This window comes from Triturus cristatus, chromosome 8, assembly GCF_964204655.1.
Source record: "Triturus cristatus chromosome 8, aTriCri1.1, whole genome shotgun sequence".
Lineage (NCBI taxonomy): Eukaryota > Metazoa > Chordata > Amphibia > Caudata > Salamandridae > Triturus > Triturus cristatus.
Window position 1 is genome coordinate 1,265,061,432 of NC_140591.1, and position 25,165 is coordinate 1,265,086,596.

Sequence of the window (25,165 nt, forward strand, 5' to 3'; positions counted from 1 at the left end):
ATTGCAGGTTGTTCCGCCTCGCCCTGTTTTCTGCATCATCCACCTTCCACATTGCCTCTTTCATGGCGGCTGTAAGTTTGGTGACTTCCCCCCTCAGGTTAGCTGTTACATCTTCTGTTTCTGAGATACGCTGCTTGGCCACGTTGCGGATTTCTTGCCTCAGCAGGGTCACATCAGTACGTACTTCTGCTATCCTGTCCTCCAACGCTTCTCTTGAGGCTTGTATCGCTCGCAGGATCATTGCGGTGTCTGGTGCTGAGGCGGTGTCCGCCATGGTTTCAGGGGGGGTGTCACCACCTTCGTGAATTTATCCAGTTTCCCCTGCCACTGGGGCTTGGGCTCTCTAACCTTGGCCATACTGCTCATATCCGTAGATACAGTAGAGTCTCAGACAGCCCATGCCTCCTCGCCACTAGGGTACTGGTCCCGGCACCGGCAGGGCGCCCCTACACATGCCAAAGCCAGCCAAGCATCACAGTCAGGACGGGCCCCCGCAAGGCAGCTCCAGTTAGGACCTTTGCACTCTCCGTCCGGTGTTCTATTTCGCACTTCTGCTGCTATCCATCATCCGTCACCACTGCCACAGTGCAGCCTAGGCGTCTCTCCTCAAGGTTGTTTCCAGCAGGAGACCCAACCCCAGCGCAGGACTACCGGCCCCCGTCTCCAATAGTCGTGGCCTACCTCAGCCGGTCTTCTCAATTGGCTGTAGAGCATGGGCTCACAATCAGGGTCAGCAGCCCCCGTCTGTACTGCTCAACAGATGGCTTCCCACGAGGTTGGGGAATCAACAGTCTATGGTCGGATAGGAGGAGTCCCGGCACTACCTCTGCCAGGGCCTCAGGGTCACAGTTGTCCCTCCTGGGGGGAGTTCTTCACCTCCCCACGCAGGCGTCACCCTCTGAGCGTAGCACAAATGCCTGGCGTGGCTAGGTTCCACTACCCGGTCCCCAAACAATCCGGATATCCCTAGGTGTTCAGTGTGGTCTCTTGGCACTGCCCCCGCTGGTCCAGCAGGTCTATGGTTATCCTCCCTCAAGCTGATCTGCCTCTGTCACATCCAAAGCACCCCGCTGGGGCCCTGTCAAACAAGCCCCAGCCAGCATCACTGAAGACTGATGTCCCCTCCCAGGCCTCCACTCCGGAGCAGCTCACCGTACGTGTGTTATCAGCCACAGATTTGGTCTGCCCCGCCCCTGCACACCAGGTCATCTGCAGCCGTGGTTCCTAGTCTTAGAGGCCGCTGCAAGGATCACCAAACCTGTGCCACTTCAGTACTAGAGCCCACCAGGAGCACCGTCTTTCAGGGCCGGGTCAGCTTTTCTATGGCCTCCTCCGGTACGGGTCTCCACCACCCACAGAGAATCACCGGAATGCTAATCACCGCCCCGAGGCCAAGTCATCCGAGCGCTTCTCAGAAGCGCGCTCCCGGCTCAGACAGTAGACATTGTCTTCGTCATCCACGCCCTCAGCTGTGTCTGCTCTCCAGGTCCCGGGACTCTCCACGCCCGCAGAAGACCTCTGGAGTTCCCTCCTCCGCCTCGAGACCTAGTCCGCTGGAGATTCAGAGCACCTCACTTTAGCATGCTCCCGGACCGGGCTTGGATGCAGGAGCCATCCTCAGCATCCGCACCCTCAGCCGGAAATCGACGCCACCCGTGCCACGGTGGATCCAGACATCACGGCACTCGTGAGCGTGTGCAGCGGGTACCGGACCTCTTTAGTGGGTGCTTGAGTGGTTCGGGAGTGAGGAAAAAGCAGGATAACAGGTCGGATCTGATTTAGGCAGCCGAGCTCTGGCTTTTCCGGCTAGACCGCCATGTTGCTGGCCACGCCCCCCTCCTCATCCAAGTTATTGAGCACATTTGACCTAACTGCTGGCTATTGGCAAATCAGACTAGTTGCGGATGCCAAACCAAAAACAGCATTCTCAACCTCTAGTGGGCATTATCAATTTATTGTGATGCCCTTTGGTTTGAAGGATGCACCTGCCACATTCCAAAGGCTGGTGAATAAAGTTCTCACTGGTCTGGATGCCTATAGTGCAGCCTATCTTGATGATATAGCTGTCATTAGCTCCACTTGGGAGAATCACCTGGTCCACCTGAAGAATGTTTTGGAGGCTCTTCAGAAAGCAGGCCTCACTATCAAGGCTACTAAGTGCGAGATAGGGCAGAGCAAGGTTGTGTACCTAGGCCACCCTGTGGGTAGCGGCCAGGTTCAACTACTTCAGAGCAAAATCCAGACCATAATGTACTGAGTTACTCCAACTACTCAGACTCAGGTCAGAGCTTTCTTGGGCCTAACTGGGTACTACAGAAGATTTGTCAAAGGTTATGGGTCCATAGTGACTCCTTTGAATGATCTGAAAACCAAGAAAATGCCCAAGAAAGTTCAGTGGACAGTTATCTGTCATAAGACATTTGATGATCTTAAGCAGGCCATGTGCACTGCTCCCATTCTGCAAAGTCCTGACTACTCTAAGCAATTCATTGTCCAAACAGATTCATCTGAGTTGGGGGTAGGGGCTGTGTTGTCACAACTTAGTGCAGAGGGCCAGGATCAACCAGTAGCTTTTATCAGCAGAAGGTTGACTCCCAGAGAAGAACGTTGTTCAGCTATAGAGAGAAAAGCCTTTGATGTGGTCTGGGCCCTGAAAAAGTTGAGGCCATACTTGTTTGGTACTCACTTCATTGTTCAGACAGACCATAAGCCCCTCTTGTGACTAAAATAGATGAAGGGTGAAACCCCAAACTTTTGAGGTGGTCCATTTCCCTACAGGGGAGGGACCATACAGTGGAACATAGACCTGGGAGTAACCATGCCAATGCAGATGGACTCTCCAGATATTTCCAGTCTCATCTCCTTGCGTTTGTGGGGGTTGTGTAGGAAACTAGGATCTACTTCTTATGGTCACCCCCACTTTTTGCTTGATGTGATACTGTTTTTGACTAGTCTGACTGGGATCCTGCTAATCAGGCTTTCTACCTAAATTGTTATTTTCAGTTTTTAGGTATATCCCAGATTGGATACTGGGGTACCCTCATAAGTCCCTATTATATGGTATCCATGTGCCCAGGGCATTGGTACCGCAGAGGCCTCCCATGGGCTGAAGCATGTATTATGCCACCCATGAGAGACCATTCAAAATGGAAATATAGGCCTGCAATTGCAGCCTGTGTGAGTTGGTGCATGAACCACTTACTAAAGATATAGGTTTACTATATGTAAGGGTCACTGCAATTAAAACCTATAAGTCACCCCATAGCAGGCCTTAACAATCCTGAAGGCAGGGTGCTTGGTTCTAAGTGAGAGGGTGCCCCTGCATGAGCAGGACACCCCTGCAGCCTATGGAGTCCATTCTCCCGGGTTGTCAGTGAAGCAGCCATATACTATTAGAGGGGCACCGTGTAACCGCGCAGTGACCTTGAAAACGGCTGCAATGGATCCTATTATGTTTGGTATCAAACATGTTGGGATCATACCCCCAAACCCTAAATGGTGTGGGAGTTATGGCTACAAGTACTGGAAGAGCCCTCCGTTAGGCTCTCAGTGTTCCCGGTACCAGCCTTCTAGTCCCGGAGAGAACACCATGCACAAAAACTCAGGCAAAAACCCTATAAATGTATTGGGGAACATGACACCCCACACACTGTAATGAAAACACACAACTCACGTAGGCTGCACAGGGATACACAAACACAAAAGAAAACGGTATTCAATATATAATATCAAGAACAACAGTAGCAAACACAAAGGATATAACTCGGGTGAGCGATCTCTCACCCGAAATCCTCACAGAGATGAAGGATAAAGACTTTAGCAGGAATCCAACATCTGCACAGGTAAAGAGTTAGAGAATATAAATGTTACAGTCAAAGTGTGAAATCCCGCATTCTATAGAATGCCTAGGTAATGTATAGAATGCCTGAAAATGCCTGAAAATCGAACGTCAAAGTATGAAATGATTGATATTTTATACATTGCCTAGGTATTGTATACTTTGCCGGATTGTCTGCCGGCAAAGTATATAATAGACCTAATCCCAGAGACAGCACAAGTTATCAGCAAGCGAGGGCCAGAGACAGCATAAGTTATCAGCAAGCGAGGGGCAGAGACAGCACAAGTTGCCAGCAAGCGAGGGGCAGAGACAGCACAAGTAACCAGACAAAGAGCAGGTGGCAGCCGTGCGGTGGTGTGGGGCGCCACCTGCCTGCAAGCAGGGTCAGAGGTCGTGTATAGTATCCAGCTGAGGTTCCACAAACGCTCTGCTGTCATCCTTTCCCGTGGTTCTTGTATCCCCATGTCGGAAGGGAGTGTAGTGCCAAGACCGGAATCACGCCATGCTGACATGCAACAACGGTTCTGCGATAAATGATCTCACATAAGAGCCAATGCTGCTAAAAACGGTGTTTTCGTAACCGAAACCAGTTACCAAAGGTTAGAGGACGATGTGAAAAAAGTTAAGACGACCATTAAGAAGGAACCACGGGACTATTGGCTGGTGAAACACTATGACGTAATGATGGTCGAGAATACGACTAAGTTGATCTAGCCTGTTAAAGAAGGTACGAGTGCTATTCAGTTTTACGTCGCGGACTCCGAGTTATTTGACGTACTCCATAAGGCCCATTTGGCTATTGGCCATGGAGGACGGGACAGGATTTTGAAAGAACTTTCACCCAAGTATAAGAACATTACCCGTCATGATATTGAGCTGTACATTCACCTTTGTGAGCCTTGCCAGAAGAAGCAAAAAGGTGTTAAAAAGGTGTTGTGGTCAAGCCAATAGTTTTTTCTGAATTCAACTCCCGTTGTCAGGTCGATCTCATCGATTTTCAGTCCCATCCTGACAGAGAGTACAAGTTTATAATGGTGTACCAAGATCATCTCACTAAGTTTGTAGTTCTCAGGGGTCTGAAATCAAAGAGAGCGGAAGAAGTAGCCTACAAGCTCGTCTACATATTTACGTTGCTTGGTGCTCCAACGATTCTACAGTCCGATAACGGCAGGGAATTTGCAAACAATGTGGTAAGCAGCCTAAAGGAGTATTGGCCCACCTTGAAGATCGTCCATGGTAAGCAGCGCCACTCACAAAGTCAGGGGAGCGTCGAAAGAGCTAATCAGGACATTGAAAATATGCTGTGTGCTTGGATGCAAGATGAAAAAACTAGCTGCTGGAGTGAGGAATTGCGGTTCGTCCAATTTATGAAGAACAAAGCTTTTCATTCTGGGATTAAGAGGTCACCATACGAAGCTCTGTTCGGCTGCAAAGCTAGAGTAGGTCTCTCGACGTCGTCCCTGCCTGACGACGTTTTACAAGATGTAGAGACTGAGGAAGAGCTCGAAAAAATAATAGAGAGCATACAAACAACACAACAGCAGGAAGAAAGACGAGATGAATCAATGCAAGAGGCACAGCTCCCTGCAGAAGACATAGCTGAGAATGCAATCCATGATGGAGGAAACCAAAACAATGATGAAGCCATGGTTATCGAAGAGCCTTCCATTTCCGTGGTTACCGAAAATCCTTCTTCTTCCACTATCTGTTGCGTTTGCTTAAAAGAAACCAGCGGTGCTCATACATGTCGAAAGTGTGGCCGAAACGTTCATGCCATCTGTGGACATTCTCCTAAAGACGATGACGGCGACGAAGTAGAAGGTTATGGGATTAGCATTTTGTGCAATGTTTGCTTCAATATTGGGAAAGCTATCCAAAGTAAAATGGAATCGAAGTTGAACCTTAAGATTCAGGCAAAAAAAATAAACAGGGATTCTGACAAAAAAATTCCTCCTGTGCCTTTGGGTGCCACTGTGCGAGTTCCGATTCCCGACGTCGACAAAGGGCGGGGTGACTCACGCAATCTCTTGGCAGTTGTTATGAACGTAACGGAAGATGGCTTTTACCGACTTGGAACTGCACAAGGAATCTTGAAGCAACTCTACGCCAGATCACAATTCACTGTATGTCCAAAGAACTTAATGAGAATTGAAGACGTTCCTGACCACGAAATACCTCTCCGATCTGCAGCTACTTCTCAGTCCACAGGAAGCGGCCAAGGATTCGTCAGGTGTATGTGCAAGACGAAATGCCAAAATATGAGGTGCCTTTGTGTGAAAAAGAAAATTAAGTGCAATTCAGAATGTCACTCTAGCCTTCCCTGCTGCAACAAGTAGGTCATGCCAGTTCTGCTTTGTGTTTCACCGGTAACAATATTCTGTTCGCATTCTTCTTTAAGTCGTGAAATGTATGTACAAAATCAAAGTGCCAACATAGAAGGTGTTTTTGTGCTGCAACAAGTAGGTCATGCCAGTTCTGCTTTGTGTTTTACCGGTAACAATATTCTGTTCGCATTCTTCTTTAAGTCGTGAAATGTATGTACAAGATCAAAGTGCCAAAATATAAGGTGTTTTTGTGTGAAGAATAAAAGTGAGTACAATTCCACGTGTTACTCCAGCCTTTCTTGGTGTACTTCAATCTCAGTTCTGCTTTCATTTTTTTCCGGTAAGAATATCCTGTGCTTTATTTCGTAGTTTTGTTCTTTCAGCTTCAAATGCGTATTAATTAATAAAGGCTTCTCATCTTGTGCCCTTTTAACACTCTGCGTAAATGGTACTGGTCATTCTGTAGAATGCCTAGGAATCTCATCTTGTGCCCTCTTAACACTTTGCGTAAATGGTACTGGTCATTCTGTATAATGCCTAGGAATTGTATAGAATGCCTAGGAAAAGTATGTAACATTTTCACCAAAAACTTATATATAATAGTTTGCCGAAAACCATCAGGCATTCTATACATTACCTAGGCATTCTATAGAATACCGGGATTTCACACTTTGACTGTAACATATATATGTCAAAGGTTCAACACAACAATCCAGGACGTGGAACTAATGTCAACTGTAGAGTCATAGATGGCCGCGATTACACAATAAATTAGACAGAATTAATAACAAAGACCTTCAGATCTAAAAGAAAGTCACGTTGGGTAGTAAGATGAACAGCAGCTGAGAACACCAGATATCCAAGACTTGTTCAGCAATATCACGAGAACATAGCACGTTCCTAACACAGCTGAATTTGAAGAAGACATCAGAGAACTATCTGCACCTTTGGCTTGCAAATCAGAGAATCAAATTGTAGATAAACGGAGAAAGTCACAGATCGAGTGATGTTGATGAACAGCTGACAGAACATTCTTCGCTTTAGACGCTATTATTACTTGCTGAAAATTCCACTGAAGCGCAACGTCGAGCACACAAGAGCACCACATACAGTGTGCACGCCCAGTAGTTATATCAAAGGGTAAGCCCTTCCCAGAATGTTTTTTTATAAACGTTGCCTTGTTGATTAGCGAAGATGCTAAAGCACATTCTCACAGACAATAGCATGAAGTGAAGAAAGGCATCCAAGATGGCGGCACATAGAAATGAAGACTTTGTAGAACCAAACACTTAAATCACGCTCTGCAGATCGCTATAGAATTGAAAATGTAAATAACTTCCCAATGTCTATATAGAGAGGAAGGTCAAACGCTCTACGCAGGCTGTCCGGTTAGAAAAGGGCACTGGTGGGGCTGGTGAGAGTGTTCTTTTCCTTTGACTTCCTTAGATTCCTTGGCACATATTTCTTTAGTAAATTCACACATCAGATTTCAGTATACATTGTAGTAGAATTCAAATTGTTCACTTAAGTTTCACAGGCAGTATATCTTTCTAAAACACGCAGATATGTAATTCAAATCATCGCCGTAACATTCAGTTTCCTTAGTCGAAAAATTAAGGTTTCCACAGTAGTTTCAAAGGTTGATTGTATTTCAAAACACGCAGGTTTGTAATCCCATTCTCGTCGCCAAAATTTCGTAGTATAAAGAAGCACAGATGTGGTCAAAGAAGTAGATTCCAAGATGGTGCTTTATCAAGTTGCAGTTACAGTTCAAGTAGATGATAAATAAGATGGTACGTAAATATATTGTAGCCCCACCAGGAGCAGCCTCCCTGCTGCTCAGCCTGCATCCACCAACTGGCACTCCACACATCACCAAGCAACCAAGCATTCCATGACCTCATCACACATTGCAGCCCTCATCCTGGTTGAGCAGCAGGAAACATGTAAGAGAAAGAAAGGAGAGGCTAAAATAAAGTCACCACAGCATCCTGTCACAGGGAGGTTTGACCCCCTCCCAGACAGGATTTAAGTGTGTTAGGGCTGGGTGGGTGCCCTTGCCAGCACCAGAAAGTCTACATGAGGGGCACATTTGGTGTCCCTGTGCATAGTCCAGTTCAAACCAGTCCTGGGAGCCATCGGCTACAGCTCTGGCGCAAAACTGGACAAAGAACATAGGAGTAACCTCTCCCGAGTCCAGGCCCTCCCCTAGGAGGGTCCTCTGAATCTGCCCAATACTTTTCCTAGGGTACTTAAGGGCTTACCTGGGTGTTGGTCTTTGGATTCGCCGTGGGATAAGATTCAGATCAGACACCATTGCACTTCTACCGTCTGGGCACTCTGGACTTCGCCTGACTTCTTCTCTCTTCCAGTCACCTGCATTGTCTAGCCCTGTGCATCATACAGGAACCTTGGAAGGCCTATGAAGCATCAAGGATAACCAAAGTAATGTCCCTTGGAGTGAAGGAGTCACTCCCCTACTTTCTCAGGCACTGGAAATAAGTCGACCGGTTTGCAGATCCTGAGCCCCTCTGGACTCCGTAGGCCCTGTAATGCAGGTGGTGGTTTTCCACAGCTCCTAAGGCCTGCTCTACCCTCTCACAGAGTTTGAGGCCAGTAGTTCCTTGGGGTTTGCAATAACTGAACCCCTGAGTACCTTATCCCCTTTGCAGTTATAAAGACTTGTTGTCATCTTTGCAGGAATATCTGTGGGCTCCCCGTAGCCCCAAACTCGAGCACCTCCAGTGATCAGAATCTTTGGCCACATCACATGTGGGCATCGTGGCCTGCATCTTTTTGTGAGCTGCTTGAGGTACTCTTGCGACTCCTGTGCCTCCAGCCTATGGGTCCTCTTGAGGGTCACACTTCTTTCTTTTTGGCTCCCCTGATTGCTTGGGGTCTGCCCTGACTCCCCTGCTCTTGGTGAGTCACCTGGACCTTGCTGGTCCCAACTTTGCACCTTCCCGACGTCCTGCATGTTTTGCATTTGCCAACACTTGTTGGTGCACCAACCAGACACCGACCCCTCAGCATTTAACGTTCTTCATGGGACAGCTCGTATCCAGCTTCTGGTTGTTATCAGCATCGCCTGGTACCCACAGCTGCAGAGTCAAGGTTATCAACATCATCCCTGAAGCATCTGACATCGGAGGGTATTCGTCTTCTAAGTCTCCTGGTCACCCCTGAGTGGCATAGACTCTCTCCCCTTTGCTTTCAGATACTCCTCTTCAAGACTCCATATGTGGATTTCTCCGGACATCTGCTCCTCTTTCAGAAGTGGCACTTTCCTGAAGTCCGCTGTTGGGTTTGACAGCGGTTTCTGGTGCCACTTCACACCTTTAACCCGGCTTCTCTGGGATAGGTAACTTGGGTACCACCATATCAACGGGTGGGGTGGCTCTCCAACCTTCTGTTTCTCATGGGGTTTCTTCAGGGTCCACTGGGAAGGGTTGCTAATATTTGAAAATCCAACTGCGACTTGCACATAGACTTGTACGGAGTGTGCAGTCGTGTTCACACACTGCACACACTCTCTGTGGGGTCCTTATCTACTTACCTTGGGTGGTTCTGTAGGTCCCTAGTAATTCTATGTCCTTTCGACACTGTCCTGACTCAAGTCATGGTTCTTATACCACTTTCTTAGTGTATGGCTTGGTCCCCCCTCTGGGGCCCACTGTGTATTTGTGCTATTTACTGTGATTTCTTTGCTAAAGTATTGTGTGCTTTGTGTCTATCTCCATGTGGGAGATACTGTAACGTACTAGATAGTGTTATACAATAAATACATATTTTTATAAATACTTTGTGTGGTTCTTTTTTATTTAATCTATACTATAAGATTGCATTCTGGTAAAAACAAGCTGCTTTACAGTCCTTCAAGACTAAGCCTGAAGGCTGCTCTCCACAGCTACCACTCGGATGGCTTTCTAAGATTGTCTGAGACCTCAAAAATCACCATAAGGGTTGTCTGGACTGGTTCAAGGTGCTCACTTACATCAGTTGACATCATATACCAATCCAGCTTCTCACAGAGATACATAAAGGTATTTTAAGCTGTAAATCGCTGTATTCTGAAGTTATCCAACCCGTTCTTCTAATGACCTGTTTATGAGTGTGTCGGAGGTTTATGATCCCTGTGAAAACCCTGTTGTGCAGGGTTTAGAATTTTGAGTTGTTGGAAGTTTACCGCAATCAGGAATTATGAGGTGTGGTAAAGTCTGCACCCTTCAGTATGTTATAGTAGGTCAAACAGGCCACAATTTTTTTAGTAAGGTATGATCTGGTTTTTGGTGTGCTAAGCACCAAAATCCTAAATTATTCCTCAAAAGCTTGGAGTAAGTGCAATTTATGGCATCCAATAAAATCCAGACCTTGTCCAGTGAAGATGTTGCTATTCTGACTGTGTCAGGTTCTTTTTTGAATAAATCGCTTTTATTGATTTTTCAAACATATAATATTGCATGCACTTTATGTACATAATACAATTTGTTTGACACTGATGAGTGCACTCTCCGAGCCCAATGCATGTAAAGAGGACATTTTGAAAGTGATAAACAGGTTATCAAATTGTAAAGCAAAGCTCAGGAGAAGATGGCTTTCCAGTGTATAAAGCCTTCTCACTTGAATTAGGAGGTCCATTAACTAAGTTATTTATTAACATGTTATCATGCTATGCACAAAAGCTCCACTGTTGTTTTATAACCGCATATTAATAAGCTTTCTGCAGAAAAAAGGGAAAGACCCACTTGATAAAGCCTACATTGTCTAATCACTTTAGTTGATTACGACTATAACATTTTGGCCAGGCTACTAGCCAACAGAGTGATTCACAAAGTTCCCACCTTGATCCATTCATATCAAAATGGGTTTATCACCTTAGCAGCTATGTACAAATATGCCCTTCGTTACTGAAGCCACACCTCCCTTTTCTCCCCTTGCTAACTGGCCACTATAGTGTTCTACGATGCAGCGAAGACATTCAGCCTTGTGAGCTGGGATTTTTAATTTAGGATTTTTCATGATATTGACTTTCCACTCTTGAATATGAGGATGAGTGCAGCCCTGTATGACAAGGTAACAGCACCAAATGGAAAAAAGCAACAAGCCATTCAACCATTTAATAGACACACTGGCCCTTGTCAGGGAAGCCCTATGTCCCCTCTCCTTTTTACTCTCTTTATCGTGCCACTGGCTATAGCTTTAAGGTCCAACATTCATATTACATCAGTGCTTCTTGAGGCTTCAAGACTCAGACGTGATGCTGATGGCTTGGTTTTATTTCTATATGCAGAGGATTCGAATATTAAAAACGCATTTGCCTTCACTGAAGAATATTAGGTTCTGAGAGAGTGCAAAGCAGTAGTGTCTCCTGTGGGGGCAGAGTAGCTCGGTGTGGGGGGCAGGGGTTCTGGGAACAGTGGGGATGAAGGACTAATACAGAGAAAAAGAAAGGAAGACAAATTTACCGGACGCAGGCCTGCCGCTCTTCTTCTCCAAGCCCCTGCTGCAGCACAGGCTACCAGGCTTTCCTGCGGCCAATCCTGACGCTGCTCTCATGTTTCAAATCAGCATCAGGATTGGCCTGAGCACTGTGAATTTGCACTACCAGAGAGTCTATGAGCCTGTGTTTTGCTGTCTACAACCCAGCAGTACAGCTTGTTTGGAGACAGCTCAATGCGCATGTCCGTTTGGCCAGCCTGAGACGGCCAGACAAACCAACATGCCCACAGACAACAGTGCTCACCACTCCCTCTCCTAACTGCCCCGCAATGGCCCCACTCCCAAGACTAGAACTTGAAAAATAAAACAATAATAAACCCATTTTATTATCGTTTAATACTTTTCAATTTTTCAGCATGGCAGGGTGGATGATGGTCCTCCGCCAGAGTGGAGGAGCCGCCTCTAGCACAAAGTTCGCACAACAAAGAATCAACAGTTTCTTTCACTTCCCCTGCAGCATATTTATAATAAGAATTCCAAAAGATATTTAGGAATTGGGTATCAGAAAGATATGAAGAGCTTCATGAAGTAAATTATGCTCCTCTAATAAAGAAAGTGCAATCTTTAGTACAATTCCACTATCAGTAGAAACACATGGATAAAAAGTATACTTCTTTTGCTTCTACTTTATTTGTCTACTTTACCATATTTCTTGTAAGATAAACATTTTAACAAGGTTGTGACTGTCCTTCGCTATTTTGTGGGGAAAACGGCAACCTAGAATTAGCCTTAAAAGGTGTACCTTTTGCTTGAAGAAGGTGTAATGGCATTCCCAGATTTGTGCTTCTATTATTAGGTGTCTCATTTATACTTCATATTAAATAATGAGTTTCACATTTTTTGGGTAACAGTATTTTAAAGTACATGATGGGGTACAATTATATCGATTTACCACACAGAACCTATTACTAAGTAGAATATTATGCAAATAGCAGATGGAAATGGGCCTGAAAATGAATTCTGCATATTGGGAAGAAGCCTGTGATTACAGTTTGAAAGCAATGTGAAGTCCACATTTCAGGAGGATGTCATTTTATGCTCAATGGATGGTGTGTTGTGCTTACCAAAACACAAAGCCCTATCATGGATTAGATCTTTTCTCAGCGATAGGTCCCAAACTGTCACCTTGGGTTCCTTTCAATCCAATGAGAAAAAGGTGTCCTCCGGAGTCCCCCAAGGGTCCATCTTAAGCCCCCTCCTCTTTAACATCTATCTTATCCCTCTGCTCACCCTGATTGAATCATTCGGCATAACTGTCACTTCATATGCCGATGATACTCAGTTGATCATCCCCCTTGACGACAATTCCAACAAGGCAGAGCTCAATCTGAAACACTGCCTAACCGCAGTATTCCAATGGATGGACACTAACCACCTTTGGTGCAACTCAAACAAAACTGAGATCCTCCCCATTGGAAAGAATGCCTCTTTCTGTCCTGCCCTGTGGTGGCCTGATAACTCTGTTGCTCCCCCCCAGACCGTCACCTCTGCCCGGAATCTCGGAGTCCTTTTTGACTCTGACCTTTCTTTCGATCACCATGTCACGTCCGTAGCAGGAAAATGCTTCGGCATAATCAAATCCCTGAGAAAATTCTTTGATTTTCTCCCCCTCGATTCTAGAAAGACAGTAACTGTAGCCCTCATACTCTCACGTGTAGACTACTGCAACAGCCTTCTGGCAGGGACCAAGAAGTCTACTCTCTCTAAACTTCAAAGCGTTCTACACACTGCTGCCCGCCTCGTCCTAAAACTTCCACGCAAATCCTCAATCTCCTCAGCCCTGAAGACCTTACATTGGCTCCCTTTGCACAAGAGAATACTCTTTAAGATTCTCATTGTTGCCTTCCGAGCCTTTAACAAAACAGGTCCCTCTTATCTTACCAAGCGTTTTCCACATTACAATCCGAGCCGTTCCCTCCGATCTTCTCATGAAAACTTCATGATCTCCACCAAGTTCAACCTGAAATCCAAAGGCGGAAAAACCCTTAGCACCCTGGCTATTAGAGCCTGGAACAGCATGCCGGGACACCTCAGACTTCAGACACTTGAGAAACCCTTTAGGAAATTTCTCAAAACTTGGATTTTTAATCTCTCCGACGACTGGACCAAAGCATCCATCTAGTCTTCCCCCTTTCTCTCTGTGACCTGTTTTCAAGGATTTTCAGCGCCATGATGCTCCTTCCGGAGCGAACGCCGCGCTCTATAAATACTCCTCCAAATACTCCAAATACAGGTGTTGAACCTAGGAGGACAGCTGCAGGTCCTTGCCACAAAGAACATCAAGGGCGCAGCCAGTGGAAGTCCCTGTTCTGAATGGGAGGAACAGCAGTGCCATTCTGGAGAAGATGCAGGAACAAATTATAGGAAGACAGGAAGCTCTCGCAGTCCTCCTGAACGAGATCACACAGGGACAAGTATGGGGAGATGCATTCCTGATTTATCGTACGAGGTGCTGTTGCAACTGCCATACACCCAAAAGCCAACAACACCACTCTATGAAGGCTCACTACGGTTTATCAGGAATCTCAGATGCTTTAGACACTCCCTCAGGCCTGTTCCATGTGAAATCCATGTTCCCCCAAGGCTTGAGAAGTGCCATGGATGCTGGCCTACACTTTAGATATCACTACACATCTCACAGATAAAGGGGATAGTAATAAGAAATGTTGATAAGGTCAGGAAGAGACACCCACCAGTAGTACTGACATTGAGACAGTAGGTTGTGCTGGCCATGGCAATGTTCTTTGTCCCTAGGTTCAATCCAAAATGCTTCTGATTAAGTAAGCAAGCAAACAAATTATAAAGCGGGCAAATGCTGAGGTGTCTTAGCGCTGGCCTTCCATGAGTGATGAGCAACTGTCTACTGTGTATGAATAGAAAAAAGCCAAATTTATTGCAGTTTTCGAAAACATGATCTGTTAGATTGAGATCTAAGGGCAAGGGGCATTCGATTCCAGAGTTTACACGCTAAGAAAGAAGAAACTTCTCCCTCCCATCTGGCTTTCCCTATTTTGCGAACTGACAGTAATTTGGCAGTGCCAGATCTTAAGTTATGATTAGGCACATGCCATAAGAAGATCTTTTGAAAATAAACTGGACCTCTGCCATACAGAGCCTTATGGACCATGCAGAGTGCCTTAAGTTTAACACGTTCGCTGATGGGCAGCCAATGTGGATCACGAATGCTCTTGAAGATCAAATTAAATTTTGGCATCTTTAGGAGCAAACGAGCAGCTGCATTTTGGAGTGATTGACACTTCAGTTGTAGTTGGTTCTGAATTCCCCAGTATAGCGTGTTGCAATAGTCTATCCTAGATAGAACTAATGCTATTATGACCATTTTCTGCATTTAAAGAGGGATGTATGGAAACACTTTCCTTAACACTCTGAGAAGATGGAAACACATGGATGCAACCTGGTTAATTTGATTGGAAAAGCAAAGCTGCCCATCAAACAACACCCCCAGATTTTTCACTTTTTGTACTGGACATGGAAGCGGGCCAAGATTGGAAAGCTACCAAGACGTTGATGGAGCAGGTATACCTTCTCTATTTTTCATGAAAATACTAATAACGTAATCAATTTACATATTAACCTATATTAACTGTGTGCCGTGGTATACTAATCAATAAAGTGCACCTTGATAAACATGAATTACACGCAGGACTAATTACTATTTGCATTGCAGAATAACTTTAATGACTAACTGTGGTACGCATATTAACAATAGAAGGTGTGGTGATAGAAATTGCATGATTTGTGTTGCTTTTGTGACGTTTTGCATTCCTGCTGGGACCAAATGGTGAGTATTATTGCTTTAAATGTCGCTATAAGCTAGGAAAATACTAAAATATAATGGGATTAGTGTGGGTTTAATTAGAATCTTCAATTCCGTATATTAATTATGTTTTATGTTTGTTTTGCTTAAGTTGGCATTCGGGCCTACCAGGCCATGTTTTTCAAAATGGAATTCGGAAGTGGCCACCGTCCTGTGAGCGCGAAGTCTACTGCGCAGACTGGATGGCTCCGAAGATCTCCAGGCATCCTCAATTTCAGAGCACAGTGTTCCTTGTCAAGGATAGTAACGTGGAGTACTGCCAGATTTCAGTCAGTATGACTGACCCGCAAGAACAATAGCCACCTATAACGGAAAGCCAATATGTTGATACATCGGATCCTTTCACATGAGAACTGCATGACCTAAGGGAATGACATAGCAAATCTTATGAGAACCCCGGACTAAGAGAAATAGAAAATTAGATTGTAACTTTCAGGGGTTCAATCAAATCCCAAAACGTTCCCTATTCAGTAAATGTTACATGTTCCCCAGAATTTGTTATAAAAGGATAGTAGAATAGAGAGAGAGGTGTGTGTTCGGGAGGGAGAGTGTGTTCCGGAGGGGTGTCCCGAATTTGCGTGATCGACTTGCTTGCACGATTGCTTGGTCCTTTGGATATCTTTGGGACTGTGTCGTGCTGAGCAAAGGAACTTTTCGGACTTTTTGAATCTTGGCCTGCATTCAATTGGGACGATTTATCAAAAGAGATTTGAATTATGCAGAGCCAACAGAATTAGAGAAAAGACCCCGATAGCAAGAATAGGTAAATATAAATGTCATGCTAAATTGTGTTGATTAATTAAATTGGAACTTTGTTGACCGAAATGCTAAATTATGCAATTAAAAGCAATTAATTAGATAAACTAAACATTGATTAACAGAGAATGAGTTTGTGGTTCTTTAAATAGGGCATTCAATAAGAATTCTGAAGCTTTAATGTGTTTTAGCTGGTTCTAAATCACCTTCAACCAATCCAACTAATTGGTCCATCGACCAAGTGGTGGAGTGCCTTGATGTTAAGGTTAGGATTCTATGGTTATTGATGTATATATGTAAATATTGTAACAAATTTCCTTCCCTATAGGTAATATGGTACCCCCCCACATGTCCAGCGGATTCATCATCCTCCTGTGTGCAGATTCGGGGTGAGACGTATGAGTGTTGGTGTTATGGGCCCCACCAATGAATGTGTGTGTGAATGAGTAAGTGCGGTGATGGATCTGTGACGCAGGGAGGATCTGTAACTGTAGATCAACGTATTCCAAAATAAAATATTAGAACCAAATAAGATAACCTCTGTCTTTTCAAAGTTTAACTTCAGTCTGTTTTCCTGTATCCAAATAGCAATGTTAGCCAGGCAGTTTCTAAATTGTCTGGCCATGTAGTCAACTTCTGAAGAAATAGACACCATTATTTGTGTGTCTGCATAGGACACAGCAACAAAGCCATAAGACCTGATCAGTTTGGCCAGGGGGTGACATATATGTTGAAGAGTGTGGGAGATTATGACAAGCCTTGAGGCAACCCACAAGGTAAAGAGAAGGGATTCAAAACAAAACCTCTAAGAGCCACACTTTGTTCTCTATCAAAGAGAAAAGAACTAAGGATGGTAAGGGCTGTGCCTCTGATCCAGATACCCGCTGGCCGGTTGATAAGCAGTGAGTGATTTACTGTATCGAAAGGTGCAGGGAGATCAAGAAGAATCAGTGCAGCCCTATCTCCCGAGCCCACCTGCCTATGCATCCCTTCAGTGGCAACTACCAAAATGAATTCAGTGCGATGTAAAGGCCTGACTCAATGATGATATTAATTCAGGATATTATGGACATCAAGAAAGGACATAAGATCTTCTCCAATATTTTAGCAGGTAAAGATAGTCTGGCTACCAGGTGTTGTTGTTCTAGCCTCAGTAGAGGAGTGAAACTATCCAGAATTTTCAGACTGACTCGTTCATCATCTGTGACTCCAACATCATTCCTTAATTCCCGAGATGGAGACAAGAGGGATGAAGTAGTAATAGGGCTTTGAGCTTTAGGGATGGAGGAACCCTCCTCATAGACACTGTTCACGTTTGCCTGAAACAACTCAGCCAGCTTATTAAAGAAAGCTTGCGTCGGAGTGACTGTTTTAAAGAGTTCTTTTGTCTACTCTTTGGCCGTGCAGATATTTTCTGTAAAATAACTAGATTTTTCTAAATTGATCAAAGTTTTTCCTGTTCAGTAACAGCTTTATAATTATTTCTTTCCTCGTCACTACAGTCTATTCTACATCTCCGTTCCTGAGCCTTCCTTTTTTGTTTAAGTTTTTTTAGTTTCAGCATGTACCAAGGAGCAGAAGGGTTTTTCCTACAACTGTTCAGGGTTTTTTCAGGCACTATCTTTGTAACAGCAGTATCTAACCAACTGGAGAAGTTAGCTATAGCCACTTCAATATTACTATGTAATTTCGGACTATATTTATTAAAGAAGTATCTTGCCCATATTTTACACTCAAGTGCTGAAGAGTGGGGGACATAATTAGTTTTTCAACTCAAAACCCAATCCCGATAGCCTTCCCGTATTTGTTTCCCTTTCTGTACGTGAAGGTTCCTCATAGGCTGTTTTACCTACTATTTCAAGTTTATTTCTGGATAATGAGAAATTACACATGGTTAATTGGTGCTTTCTACACCGAATTCTGCATGTATCAAAATATACTGCATGTTTTTCCACTGTGGATTTCAGCAGGTTTGACGTTCCGGAAATCACTAGGAGAAAATCACAAGGAGTGAGGTAATTTCCGTGCGACTCCGAATCTGCATAACCAGGAGCTTGAACAAGGACCACAATTTACCGGTACACTTGCAATCAGGACCTCAGTATTACCTTCGTAAGGCATCCAGGAAGGATTAGTGGCGAGGTGTGATGTTATTGTCAACTGAATCAGGTTCCCTATAACAAACAATTATAAGTTTTAATAGAAGAGACAATTATACCCAGATGCAATGTCACTGAGAACAATTAAAATCACATTTATTTAGCAAAATAAATCAAAATCGGTGAGGGAAGACAAATAACACAGAGTACACAAAATTATATAAATAAAATAACTCAGGTAATAATGTGTGATGTTGTTGGAGAATGGCCCTCTATGAAGGTCCACACCAAAGTTATTGCCTCCCTCCTCTTTTTCTGACCGTCTTTTTGTTGGCTTTAGGCCTCTAAGCACTTTACCACTGTTAACCAGTACTAAAGTGCATATTCTTCTCCCCTAAAGATGATGTCCTTGGTGTATACCTGATTGGCATATTTGATTTACCAGTAAGTCTCTTTAAGAATGGTATAGCATATACCCAGGGCCTGTAAGTCAAAAGCTACTAGTGGGCCTGATGCACTGATTGTGTCACTCACATAAGGTGCCCTTGAAACCCTTCTCTGGCCTGCCATTGCAGGGCCTGTGTGTACAGTTTACTGCCACTTCAACTCGGCATTCAAAACTACTTGCCAAGCCTTAACCTGCCCTTTTATTACATATAAGTGACCCCTAAGGTAGGCCCTAAGTAACCAAAAAGCAGGGTGCCATGCAAGTAAAAGTTAGGATATATGTGTTTAATCTTTAAATGCCTTGGTAGTGACAAACACCCACATTCGTTTTTCACTACTGTTAAGCCTACTCCTCTCATAGGCTTGCATAGGGAATTCCTTAATACACTTTTAAGCTGTAATTCCTGATCAGAGAAGAGTAACCTTTTCATGTTTCATATGTTTGGAATAGTAATGACAAATCCTCCTTATTGGTGAAGTTGGACTTAACATCACTGTTTTAGAAATGCCACTTTTAGAAAGTGTTACAACAAACAATTGATGGACGGAATGCTGACAATGCAGACATTCTCCCCCAGTCAAGAGATCTGGGTTAAATCCATCGTTCTTTTGCCCACTACACCACCCAAATTTAGACATGGCCATATGCAAATCAGTCTTGACCCTGTGCCTCATGGGAACAGTCCAGCCCGAACTGCCAAGCCATGTCTTCCCTGGACCGGAATCAAGCATCCTAGGACCGGTTTCTGGCTATCAGCCGTCATCAGCCAGGATAGCTTGACTCCAGTGGCGTAGTGAGCATGGGTCCCACGTCTGGGAATACCCATCCCACTTAGGGCAAAAAGCGTTACAACAAACAATTGATGGACGGAATGCTGACAATGCAGACATTCTCCCCCAGTCAAGAGATCTGGGTTAAATCCATCGTTCTTTTGCCCACTACACCACCCAAATTTAGACATGGCCATATGCAAATCAGTCTTGACCCTGTGCCTCATGGGAACAGTCCAGCCCGAACTGCCAAGCCATGTCTTCCCTGGACCGGAATCAAGCATCCTAGGACCGGTTTCTGGCTATCAGCCGTCATCAGCCAAGATAGTGGACATTTATTTTCACCTACTGCTCTGTGTGCCTTGCAACAAGTCTCCAATACACGTCTGGGATGAGTGACAGCTGCACTTTGTGCATTCTCTCTAGACAGCTCAAGCACAGAAAACTTAAGGGGATCTGCACTGATCTGCATACTGATTGGTGTTCCTGGGCAGGAGGGAAGGGAGAAGCTATCATTTACACTTTATTAGGTAGTGTCCTGTCCTCACACAAAGCACTGATTTACCCCCCTCTGATGTCCTGGCAGACAGGACTGGGTTGAAAGGACACTGGTGTATTTCAAAGTCTTTCCTTAGAAGTCACACCCACTTCAAAAGCCCTTGAGGGTATAACTACTGGATCTCTGATACCCTAAATTCAGACACCACTGGACTTGTAACTAAAGCTGCTGTAATGCTTAAAGGACTGTTGTAATGCTTAAAGGACTCAGCTTGACTGCTGATCTGGAAGGCCTGCTTTTATGTTGTGGCCCTGCTGCTTGCTGCTCTCTGACTTTGCTGAAGGACAGCTGTACTATGCTTTCACTCAAAGTGATCTCCAAGGGCGTGATGACTTGCCTCCTGTTGCTTGAGACTCAAGGATATCAAAGATTCTGCTTGCAAAACAGATTTCGAAGCATATTCTGTCTGCATGTAGGAGAATCGGTGCATTGACCTGGTTGCAGGAATAAAATTGGCGCATCACATTGGAACCAGTGCTTTGCCTCCAGAGATCGATGCATTGAATAGCATATCGCCACCACTGCAGCTTGGTAAGATCGATGCATCCCCTCAACTGCATGGCAGAATCTGGTGCATCACTCGTCGCCTCTCAACTCTTGCACTCGTCTTTGAAACTGACACATTGCCTTCACTTCATGGAAAAGATCGATATATCCTGCACCTACAGGCCTCATTATCAATGCATCTCGCTTTTTCTAACCGGGAAGGCTATTTTGCTCACCAAGGCCTGCATGGGTCCTGTAGCCGGCCAGCACTTCATCACGGTCGGCCTGACTTTGCCCTGGTTCAAGGCGACCTTAAGTAACACTTTTAGTGCTACTTGCTTCTCAGCTCTTTACTGAATTTATTCCTTTAAAATTCAATGTCTCAACTCCTATACTTTGATTGTTTGTCATTTTGGTCTTGTTTTGTTCAGAATGTAATAATCTATTTTTCTAAACCCCTGTGGAGTCTTTTTGTGCTGTATTCAGTGTGTTAGTGTGTGTGTGTGATGAACAAATACTTTACACTTTGCCTCTTAGATAAGCCTGACCGCTCTGTGCCAAGCTACCAGAGGGTGAGCACATCTTTTAGTGTGTATTTAGCTTTCCTGACTAGAGTGGTGTTTCATGCCTGGCCTGAGTGTTTACCTTACCCAACCTAGAGTCCCATTTCTAACAGTTTTGTTTGAGGTTGAGTACTGCTTACTTGATGCTGATAACAAAGCGGCCAGTCACCCTGAGACCTCTTAGCCCCAAGGACTCCCAGGACATTACCCTTAAGCCTGACTCGAGGTATCGGTGTGTTCCTGCCCTTTTTCATTCTAAGGAACAATTCCTTTCTCCTGTTGACTTTTCCCTTATCTATTTGTGTGACAGTCGAGGTTTGTATTGGAAAAATTCTTCCCCCGTACTTAGGGCGAAACTCATCCGCCTTTAAGCACTGCATACTCGCAACACAGTTTTTAATTTTCTAGGTATAATTTCTGGTGCAGTTATCATTGTTAGTGTTTTTTATCTTTGCCCCTTATTGACACCTCAACCGCTCCAGATATTGAGCCTTCCATCTCCATTTTTAAGATTTTCTAAATATTGAGAGGTGATTACTTCTCTCCTTCCACCAGCATGGCCTCTTCGCTACCAGCAACAGTACATTTGCATCTGGGCACCTTCCGGGATAGGGTTTCTTGTATTTTAGGAATTTGACAAGAGTCTGATTCTCACAATTTGTTTTAATTACACGTGTAGTGGCCTGCATGGTTTACATTATCTTCCCTCCTTCCAGGTGTTGTGTTCTGGCCCCACATTGGCAATCCCTTTTGGACCCTGATCTGGGTTGCTCTGCATGGCGAGCACCCACTGTCTATACTCCTCTCAGGGACTTGTTTGGGCCCACCTGTGTGTTTGACCTTAGGCGATTAACTTACATCACCCCTGGGAGTGCGTACGATTTTGAAAGCACATAGGTTTCTTCCTAGTGGTAACTCTTTCTTTTTCCTTCCTTCTGTTCCCCTCATTTTCTTTCAGTTATTCCTTTCGTACCATTGAGTGAAACGTCTGAGGCATCAATAGTAATGTCCTGATAATTATCTTGTTATGGCTATAGGATCGAAACGTCATCGGATCTTGTGCACTGACCCAATAGAAAGTATAAAGTAATGAATATAAGGGCAGAACTGCCGCTGTAGATTTATTTGTGACAAATAGATTTTTTTGATTTGCATCCCACATTATTGACTGAGTTCCTGTGTTTGTATGTGTTCTCTGTGTTTTGTGTCTCCACCCACCGATTTTAATTTGTTTTGTTAAAGAAATGGGATTGTAATTGTTCTCATGGACATTGCATCTGGGCATAATTGTCCCTCTCTTATAAATGTTTGTTACAGGGACCCTTGTTTCTTTAAAGCAATATGTACCTATATATTTATGGGCTTTCGTTGTGTTTCTGTAAAAAAGTTACTGTCAACTGAAGCCCATAGACAGAAGGCAACTAAAGAGGTAGCCTTTAATTCTCATCCAGATGTTCCTTTTTTCTCCCTGGACTCATAACATAGGTTCCAAATGCAATCAATGAAATGTTTATGAAAAGATTTGAGATTAGTAAACTATAACATAAAAATTCAAAAATGAATTGGAATGCAATATTAATTGCAAAGAGCTCAGAGTGTTAAAATGACACATTTTATTACAGAATAATAATAATAAGAAATATGAGAATAGAACTGTTTGGTGATGTAAGAAGCTTCTTCTTGGGAGAATCTAGTCTATGACAGCCATTGACTCATGGTACAGAGCTAACTGACATGCTGGAGGAAGGCTGCATCCACAATTATATAGGGCATGCAGAGATGCAAGCAAACTTGTTTTGAGCTACAAATAAATACCACATAACAAAAGTAACTTATAGCCATAGTGTAATAAAAATACAAGAAAAAACAAAGCTTAAGAAGTATGGAGCAAGTTCCACTGATGGCGAAATAAAACAACAGGGGGTGGAAAAGTTATTTAGAGACACTGTTGAGCACAGGTCGGTAAAACAAATATCCCGTGTTCATGTGCATTTCAAAACTGTAGCCTCTGCAATGTACAACATAATGAAATAAAATATATATATATTGATGTGCACAAATAAACAGTTGTAGAAAAGAAAAGGTCAACCAAGCATCATGCAAAGAAATATATGCTACCACCGATTGTCTCATCCCCAGAAGACCACTGTACGTTTTAAAATGGCAATGCATATATTGTAACTCTACCCGCTAAGACGAACAATATGTACGGATACGTGTTAAAACGGATGCAATTGGAATATGTGCGATGCAGAGATGTATACCATGACCACTGTTTCTCTACGTTAAATAAACAGAGTTTAAAAAAAAAAAAGAAAGATATGCTAGATGTAACTATCAGAGTGAACCAACCCATTGAAACAGCTCAAAAACGAATGTGACTAGATAACCAGAACAACTGGCATTATGGGCATTGTTATCTATTTATTGACTGAATAAAAAAGCCCAACCCCTCCTGGGAATGGTCCAGGACTCAGCAACATTCAACTAATTGCAGTGTGGTCACCAAACCGTGAAGACTAAACATGCTTCCAGACATAGACACAAATGCATCAGAAGAGTCAGAGGGAAAAACGTCTAACCAAAAACAGATCAAATTTATTTTAGCAGCATCATTGGCCAGCAAAGATAACCAGCACTTCAAAAGGACAGAAAAGAAAGCAGAGGTAAATGAAGATGGGTAATTGTGCATAATGGGGATATTTTTTCCATGGGGTTCTGACTGACTTCAAATAGTCCACAAGAGTAAACCTTGCCCAGTCCATATTGTTACTTAGAGGACTCCAAGCTAAAAAGAACAACAGCCCCTTTATTAACAATTATCCATTTCAGATGTATGTTGTATTAGGATACCATAGACGTCCATTATTTTCAACAGTCCTTTCTAATTGTGGTTTAAAAAAAAAACAACCATGAATTGCAGGAGGCAGGCTGCAGCTCTGTGACGGGAAAACAAGCTTTGTTTCTCATATGTGTAACAGAATTGCAGAGAATAACAGCGCAATGGAAATGTATATTCATGTTTGTGGACTGCTATACAACTCATATAATCGCACTCAGAGTAGAATATTAGGAGCTGGTCAGCCAACCAGAAAGCTCCCTTTGATGACGTTGTTTAACATTACAGTTCTGCAAAGAAAGATAGCTCAGTAGGCCTGGGTGGAGTTTGCGGAGTTCTGCTACGTGGAGCTCAGCGAAGTGACCCAAAAACTCCACCATGCTACGCAGAGTTCCACAAGTGGTGCACTGCACTAAGTCACACCATTTGTGCTGAGTTTTAGCACTGGGTATTTGGCCCTTGCTGGAAAATCAGTGCAAACTGCACCATGCGCAGCACAAGAGGGCCCTTCTTCTTTCTGCTGCTCGAGTAGATGTTCTACTCGAGCAGCAAATTCTTCAAGTCGAACTGAAGGTTTCTCAACTTGAACAGTAGCGGCCATCCGCGACCCCCGTTGTGTTGAGAAATCTCGCCAGGAGGTGGTCTGGAGTAAGATTTTTCTCGCTCTTGCTCGGAAGTCCGTGCGATACGCGGAGTGGGAAACAATCCGCAAACTCTGCAAGCGGAGCAGAATTTTACCTTCCGGCCTAGAAAGCTGTGGTTGGCTAGCTTCCAATGTCCTCAATGTGGGCAAATTGGGATACTGCAGGAGTATAAACCACCTCTCGCGTCTCAGCTGAATGATCTGGTGAGAGTGGCAGCACTCTCCCCGTCTCTTCTAGTATAGCTGAGTGTATGCAAACTGCAGTCTGGGATCCTCCACTTGGGTTTTAGTGAAGGGAAACCAAAGCAGCCAAAGATGACAGGAAAAATTTAAATAAACGTTTTTCACTTTTCATGGACTGATTCAACTTCTTTTCACCAAAAGCAGTAACATGTAAGCAAATGTTTTTTACATTCCTTTAGCTGATTGTGCTTCCCTTTACCAAAAGCAAGTGGAGAAGCAAAGACAGAAATCTGTGTTAAGGGTGATCCCTATAGTCATAT